The sequence below is a fragment of the Elaeis guineensis genome, chromosome 2, assembly GCF_000442705.2.
Source record: "Elaeis guineensis isolate ETL-2024a chromosome 2, EG11, whole genome shotgun sequence".
NCBI lineage: Eukaryota > Viridiplantae > Streptophyta > Magnoliopsida > Arecales > Arecaceae > Elaeis > Elaeis guineensis.
Genome location: NC_025994.2, coordinates 99,326,574 through 99,333,928, shown reverse-complemented (window position 1 = coordinate 99,333,928; position 7,355 = coordinate 99,326,574). Strand labels below are relative to the sequence as shown.

General features: G+C 32.9%; 2 pseudogenes; both read left to right on the top strand.

Annotated features, from left to right (window-relative positions):
• The first annotated feature begins 3,710 nt into the window (after nt 1–3,710).
• LOC140855739 (uncharacterized) lies at nt 3,711–4,984 on the top strand (annotated as a pseudogene).
• A 228-nt stretch (nt 4,985–5,212) lies between these two features.
• Nucleotides 5,213–6,363, top strand: LOC105049962 (uncharacterized; annotated as a pseudogene).
• The last annotated feature ends 992 nt before the right edge of the window (nt 6,364–7,355 follow it).

Sequence of the window (7,355 nt, the reverse complement as noted above, 5' to 3'; positions counted from 1 at the left end):
TTATAAGTACCATTATAGTGTGCCTAGGTTTCCTGACTACTTTTGTGACTCATTAGTGGTCATTGATGTGAAGTTGTCCTTTCCAGTATTAATTGATATATATATTTAACAAGACTGTTCCTTGATGGGTCAGAGCTAATAATCAAATGAAGCGAACTGATTAGTTCCTTCTTTTAGAATTGATTGTAAGCTGTTAGATTAACTTTGATCGAGGAAACTTTTCTTCCTCAGATACAATGAAGTAAAAGAGGAGATATGGGTAGACATTTTCTCTTAATGTAAAATAGTTGCCTTAGAAAACCAGCGATTTTCCTATTCCACTCTTTGGGCATGGAAGCGAGCATCTCAATTATTATATGATAAATCAGCAAAGTATACTCCGATCAATGTGGAAGGAATGCTGCCCTAGATAATTATCTTTTCCTCTCCTTCCAATGCACACGTGTGCATACTAATCTATCATTTAGAGATTAATTGTCTTGCATTGGTTTACTTGAGTCAATCATGTTTTTCAGAGAGGAATTTGAGACAGATCAAAAACCATGTGATTAGCTTTCTCTGTCTGAAGTTCTTTCAAATTTTTATCTACATCGTGTTTCAAGGGGAAAGCTTCCATTTGTCTTTGGTTCTTCAGCACTGTCTGTAATATGTAGTTTGCAATGCCAAACAATGTCTATGATCATTCCTGTATGTAGTGTTCTATCGAATTCAATGGCCATTTTGGATGATAAAACAAGATTTTCTAGTCTTTGGATAAACACCTTGCATCATCTGAGTAGGTTTTTTTGGGCAGTCTATGTTATATGCCAGATGTTTTGCATGCATGAAATTTTTCTTACTTATGCGTTATATTTCTTTATGTGTTGCCCTTGGCAGCTCTTCTAATATCAACTTTATCGGCATATCAAATTCAATACCTGCATCAAAAGTTGTTTCCTTCTTCACAACTTAGGGTTTTCCATAATCAACTTGAATGTCTAGTCTTAAAATTCCAAATACAGAGGCCTCTTCCATCTATGTATCATGTTCTAGAAGCTTGTCACATTGTTCCATTTATATCTTCTAGTTAGAGATACGTGCACATCCACACATGTTTATATATCAATATATTTTCTTGATATTTCCTTCCAATCCAAATAATCAGTAAATATCTAGTTCCTGTGGCTACCATGAATGCTGTGCCTGCATCCATGCGAAGTTTTGCTTATCAATAAATTTAAAAAGAACTTGCTGATTTTGATTGAAATTTCTTTATTCAGAACTCGCAAGTAAGAGAAACCTTCGTTTTAATTAACTAGGACTGAGAGGCAGCTGAAATTAAATTCAAGAACTTCCTATAATTTTTCGTGAAAACAGTGCATAAGAACCTCAATTAAGAATGTCACGTAATTAGTGTGGTTAGATTTGATTTTTTTTGCCAGATAGAACAAATAAATCGCATTTCAAGTAAATTAGAGAAAATGAGCTTGGGTTTCATTAATTTTAATGATAAGTGCTGCTGCCGATGCCTTCCCTGGAGATCATGGACATGGAGAGGGTGGGATTGGCCTTGTTTACAAGGTAACTCTTTCATCGATTGGCTGGGGTAAAACAAGTGTATCTAGGATTCTAAAGTTGACAAAAACGTAGCCACAAGCAGGATCTTTTTTAAGAGATGGTCAAGAAATTATCTTCAACAAATAGGCAAGAAAGTCTATACAGAGTGTGGAGATGCTCAGTATATGAGTTAATCAGCAATCTAATGGTCAGAACCAGAACTAAAACCCTTGCCTCAGTCCGTAAGAAAGGAGGTGGCCCAGTCAGAACCCTTGCCTCATAAACAGTCAAAATCCAGCTCCCATTCATTCTGTTGGATTTTCTATTGTCCCTGTTGCGGTCCTCCATTGACCCTCGTCCCTCCAACCATCCACAGCCCCTCCTGCCATTGCCCACAGTCCCTTTCCCTTCCTCGCACCACTCGCATTGTTCATCAGAGAAAGGTGTTGGAGGGAATATGATCAAATGGGATGCGTGGAGGAAATATGATCATGTCCTTTCAAGAATGGTCTTTGCTCTGCAATTCGACTGAAATGGCTGAATCTGGTAAGGTTTGGGAAAAAATTAGAAGAAATTGTTCCCAGATTCAGTTACTCGACTCTACATCCTGACATTAGATGATTTTGGAGATCTCTCGGAATTCCTAAGGTTCACCACATAAAGATCAAAATAATTCTTAAAAAAAATAAATTATATGTTCCAAAAAATATTATTTTTTTAAATATTATTATATTTGATTAATTTTTTGTCATTATTTAACTACAGTCTACCGTAAAGCGTGGGTTACTTGCTAGTATTTCAATATGTGCCTATGTCAATCATTGAAGCCTTCTCAACAATTAAGTATCTTTTTTAAACAAGTATTTAAAGTATTACAGCTTACATGTCACTCGTTTGGTTCGTGGGAAGTGGAAGGGGGGAGTAGCAATTTCTAGAAAGTGAGGAGAAGTCTTTTTGTTTGATTGGAGTTTCAAGATAAGAGAGACAGAAAAAGATTTTTCTCATGAGAAGATACTTCCCATATTTTATGGGAAGTGAAAACCCACGGGAGAGGTGTGTTTTGGATCTTTCCATGGGATAAGAATTGATAGCTATCTTTTCTTTTCAAAATTGTTCTTGTAAGATCAACGGTTAAAAATCTGCAATATATGAATAGATGGTTAAGATGAAATTGAATAGTGATATATGTCAAGATTTTTAGCTTTTTTTTCTTGCAAAAATTTTAGTAAAGTTTTCAAGAGAGGACAACTGGCATCTTCACCCAATCTAACTCTCAAGTAAGACTTTTTTTTCCTTCTTCTATTTTTCTATTTTTTTTTCCCTTTGATTTCACACCTCTCAAGTTGAACTAGGAGTGTTCATATCATGAAAATATTTTTTTGTTTTGCTACGTGGTCTTTTTTCTTTTTATTATAGCATATCTCGTTTGTTTGATTAGTTTAAAAGGCATCTGACAAATATTCATTCCCATTTTGATGTATACGAACACCTATATAATTTAATAATATTATTTAAATAATTATTTATCAATTCACGTGAATGCATTCACTTTCATTAACATTTGAACTAAAAAATATTTTACCCTATTAACCACCATGAACTCAAGTACGAAAGCTTATTTTTTTTTCTATATTTATTCCTTCTATTATCACATCGGTCTTCTTTAAGGTCTCTAGTTTCTCTGTATTCCTCTTGTTAACAAGGATTTTAAGGGCTCTGGTTTGTCACGTCAGTCTTTTTAAGGGCTCTGGTTTGCTTGTTTTTAAGGGCTCTGGTTTGTCTATTTTTTTTTAATTTATTTTTATTGAAGAAACATAAAAATTATGATCTCTAAAATATTTGCTATTAAGATCTCTTAGCCATATATTTTTAGCTCCTTAATATGATGAGTCTCACTTATTAATAAATTATATTTAAAAAATATTTTTAAAATATTTACTATTTTAATTTATCTTATGATTGTCCTGAATGCACTTCTAAAGATTATTTAATTGATTTTTGTCTCATGATTATCTATTATTTGCTTATGGTAGTTATGGCTTGTTTATCTGTGTCTAAAAAAAAAGAAGATGGTAATTAGCATTTTGGTGATATACATGGAGATAATGTTGATGATAATGTCAATAAAGGTTATGATTCTTGAAACCTTACTGAATATTAGAATTCTTAGAGAAATGATGTATGTTTTTGATAGAATACCTGACGAGAGGGTGATGAATAGAATAGCTACTCTTAGACTTATGATAATGGAGAGTAATCAGTTTGGATCGATCAACTTAGAATGGATAGAAGGGTATTTTGGAAACTTTGTGAAATGCTTAAATCGGTTGGCAAATTGAAGGAGAATAAAAATGTTCAAGTAGAAAAGATGGTTGTGATATTCCTTCATATCCTAAGCCATCACTCGAAAAATAGAGTTATGCAATTGTACTTTCATAGATCGAGTGAAACAATAAGTAGATATTTTAATACTGTCCTGAATACTATTTTGAGACTTCATACGCACTTGCTAAAGAAGCCTGAGCCTGTCATAGAAACATCAATAGATGAGAAATTAAAGTGGTTCAAGGTGAGTTAATATATATTATTGTTTAAATTAAAGGTACTATTTTTATTTATTAAACTATTAAATACTCACTATTATATTTGTATTTATACTGTAGAATTGTCTAGGTGCATTGGATGGTACTCATATTAGAGTACGAGTTTCAGAGAAAGATAAATCTAGATATCGATCGAAAAAGAATGAGATTTCTATAAATGTACTTGGTGTGTGCTCACAAGATATACAATTTATTTATGTCTTACATGGATAGGAGGGGTCAGCATATGATAATAGCATCCTCAGGGATGCCATTTCTCGTAAAAATAGATTAAAAGTCTCATAAGGTAATTTTAAGTCCTTTATTACTACTACACTTTTCTTTTATGATTAGGATTGATAATTTTTTCTCACTTTACTTTTTTGCTTGCTTTTGAACAATTAGGTTATTACTACCTGTGCGATGCTGGATACACAAATTCTAAGGATTTTTTAACTCTATCTAGAAGTCAAAGATATCACCTCAATGAGTGGAGATAAGGTCATCAGCTCACTGCACCTGAGGAGCTCTATAATATGAGGCACTCAAAGGCTAGAAATGTAATTGAGAGATGCTTCGATCTACTTAAGCTAAGATAGGCAATCTTAAGGAGCCATACTTGGTATCCTACTAAGACAATATGTGGGATCATTTCTGTATATTGCTTGCTGCACAACTATATTAGAAGAGAGATGCCTATAGATCCTATTGAGGCTATGTACAATGAAGAGGAGTGGTCTCATGGTAGTTTTCCACATGAGCATGGTGCATATATCGAGCATATTGAGTCATCTACATCTTGGAATACATTCAGGGCTAATCTTGCAACCCAAATATTTGTAGAGTGGTAACAAAATAGAATTTAAAGAAATAATTATCATTATTATTGTGTTTAATATTTAGGGCTCTTAAACTTTGTATGAACATTATATGTTATGTTATCATCTTTTTTTTTAAAATATTTTTCTTGCTATGTTATAATACTTGGTGTCAAATCCTTGTTTAATAGCTCTTTTATACTCATTCATGCAGTACAACCTAATATGGTAAATTGTGATTAGATAATTATAACATATGAGATTGTGAATGTAGATATGAGCACCTCAATGGCAGGAAAAATATCAACAAAAAATAAGAGGACAAAGTACATAAGAAAATGAGATTCTGTAGAGGATGCCAAGCTAGTTGAGTCATTGGTTGAGTTGGTAACTCAAGAAAGTTGGAGGGCTGACAATGGGACTTTTAGAAGTGAGTATTTGCAACAATTAGAAAGGCTGATGGAAGATAAGCTTCCTCGATGTGGATTGAAAGCAACACCCCATATTGAGTCTCGAGTCAAACTTTTGAAGAAGCAGTACGATGCTATCATAGAGATGTTGGGACCTAACTGTACTGGATTTGGGTGGGATGACATCAACAAGTGTATGACTTGTGAGAAGGATACCTTCAAGAAATAGGTTAAGGTAAAATATCATTATAAAGTTGTTCATATTTTATTTAAAAACTTTTCTTACTTATTACATTGCCCCCCCTTTTTAATGCAGGATCACCCAAATGCTCACGGTATGAGGAACAAGTCTTTCCCTTACTTTGAGGACGTGACTAAAGGTATGGTCAAAGGCAATCGCAGTGGTTGTTTCACCCAGAGTCGGGAGCGATTCATCCTTCCCGAACGCAGCATACAACTCTCCATTTTTATATCTTTGGAAGGAATCGGGCTATCGGAATGGGAGCTGAAGCACCTACAGATACTGTTGAAGAAATAGATATTGAGGAGCAACAGTTTCCACACACACCACTAGCTATCAATGAGAGCCAAGAAGAGAAAAGTATTTATGTTAGTCAGAGTTTTATGATGCATACTCCACCAATGACTGCTAATACTAAAGCTGTAGGTCCAAATCAACCAACTAAAACTAAAAAAACTAGGTATGAAACAATTGAGGTAGTGAGAGAGCTTACATGTGAGATGACGAAGATAGAAAACTTGATGGCAACTGTTGGAGACCATATTGAAAAATTGGTTTTATGTTTTAAACATGAGTTTGAGGCTATAGATAGAAGAATGGCAGTGGTATCCGAGGTGATGAAGGTGAAAGATCTTTCTCAAGCCGATATTCTTAGGGTGGGCGAAAAAATTGCCATGGATCCACTGGAGACTGATTACTTTTTTAGTCTTCTAGAAGATTATAGACGGACATATATTCTAACCCTTTGCTTGCCTAACTTTCAAAGTGGAATGTAGCTAAGTTGTTGTGGGCCTTGTGTATCTGTTTTGAATATTATATATTGGGTACCTTTTTGGTGTAGGCCTTATTGATAACAGTGTATGTAAACACTGCTTTTGGATCAACTATAAATTTATGTTTTGGATGCTAATTTTATTTTTTATTTCGCATGATACAAGTTGGTTACTTTTATGGATTTGGATGGTTATTTATATGGATAATGATTATTATAGCAAAATGATCTATTTTATTTAATTAAAGTAGATCTGTCTCAGACTCTTAGTCAAAATTGATCTGTTTCAGCTGAAATGGATAGATTTTGCTGAAACAGTCAAGTTTGACCAAAAACTCACAACCTTGTTTCAAAGTGGCATTGGTATTTGAATTTAGCAGATCATTAAACACCTGATGTCTCTTGGACTTTTGTTTCAAATGTTATAATTTGTTTGGTGTCAGTGAATTTTTTATCTAGAATGTTTGTTTATATTTATCTGTTATCTCATCAGGCCTAGACAGACCAAATGACAAACAACTTGAAACCAACATATCTTAGTATAGCTATTGGTACACTAAACAAAACAATAAAACAGTAATAGTTTGATATATTGGACTTTTGCAATCAAAGAGTATTTTGATCATTTACATACTGATATGCATATCAATCAGTAAATATCTTATGTTACAATATGCTAACAATCAATAGCTTTAATGATGGTTTTAGTAGTTAGATTAATAAGATGAAAAGATTATATAAAATAAGATGAAAAGATTGATTTTCTTGAAATAAATATCATGATTGCATTTAAACAAGTAGTTAGATTAGAAATCTATGCAGTGTACAAGATCAATTATTACAAATTAAAAATAATAATGATGATGATAATTTTGCAAATATATGATTGTAGAGCATATAAACTCTTAAAAATACTATTTAAATATTATCCTTATAAGTATTAATATAATTTTATATAAATATTATTCTAATATTTATGTTAATATAAATAATATA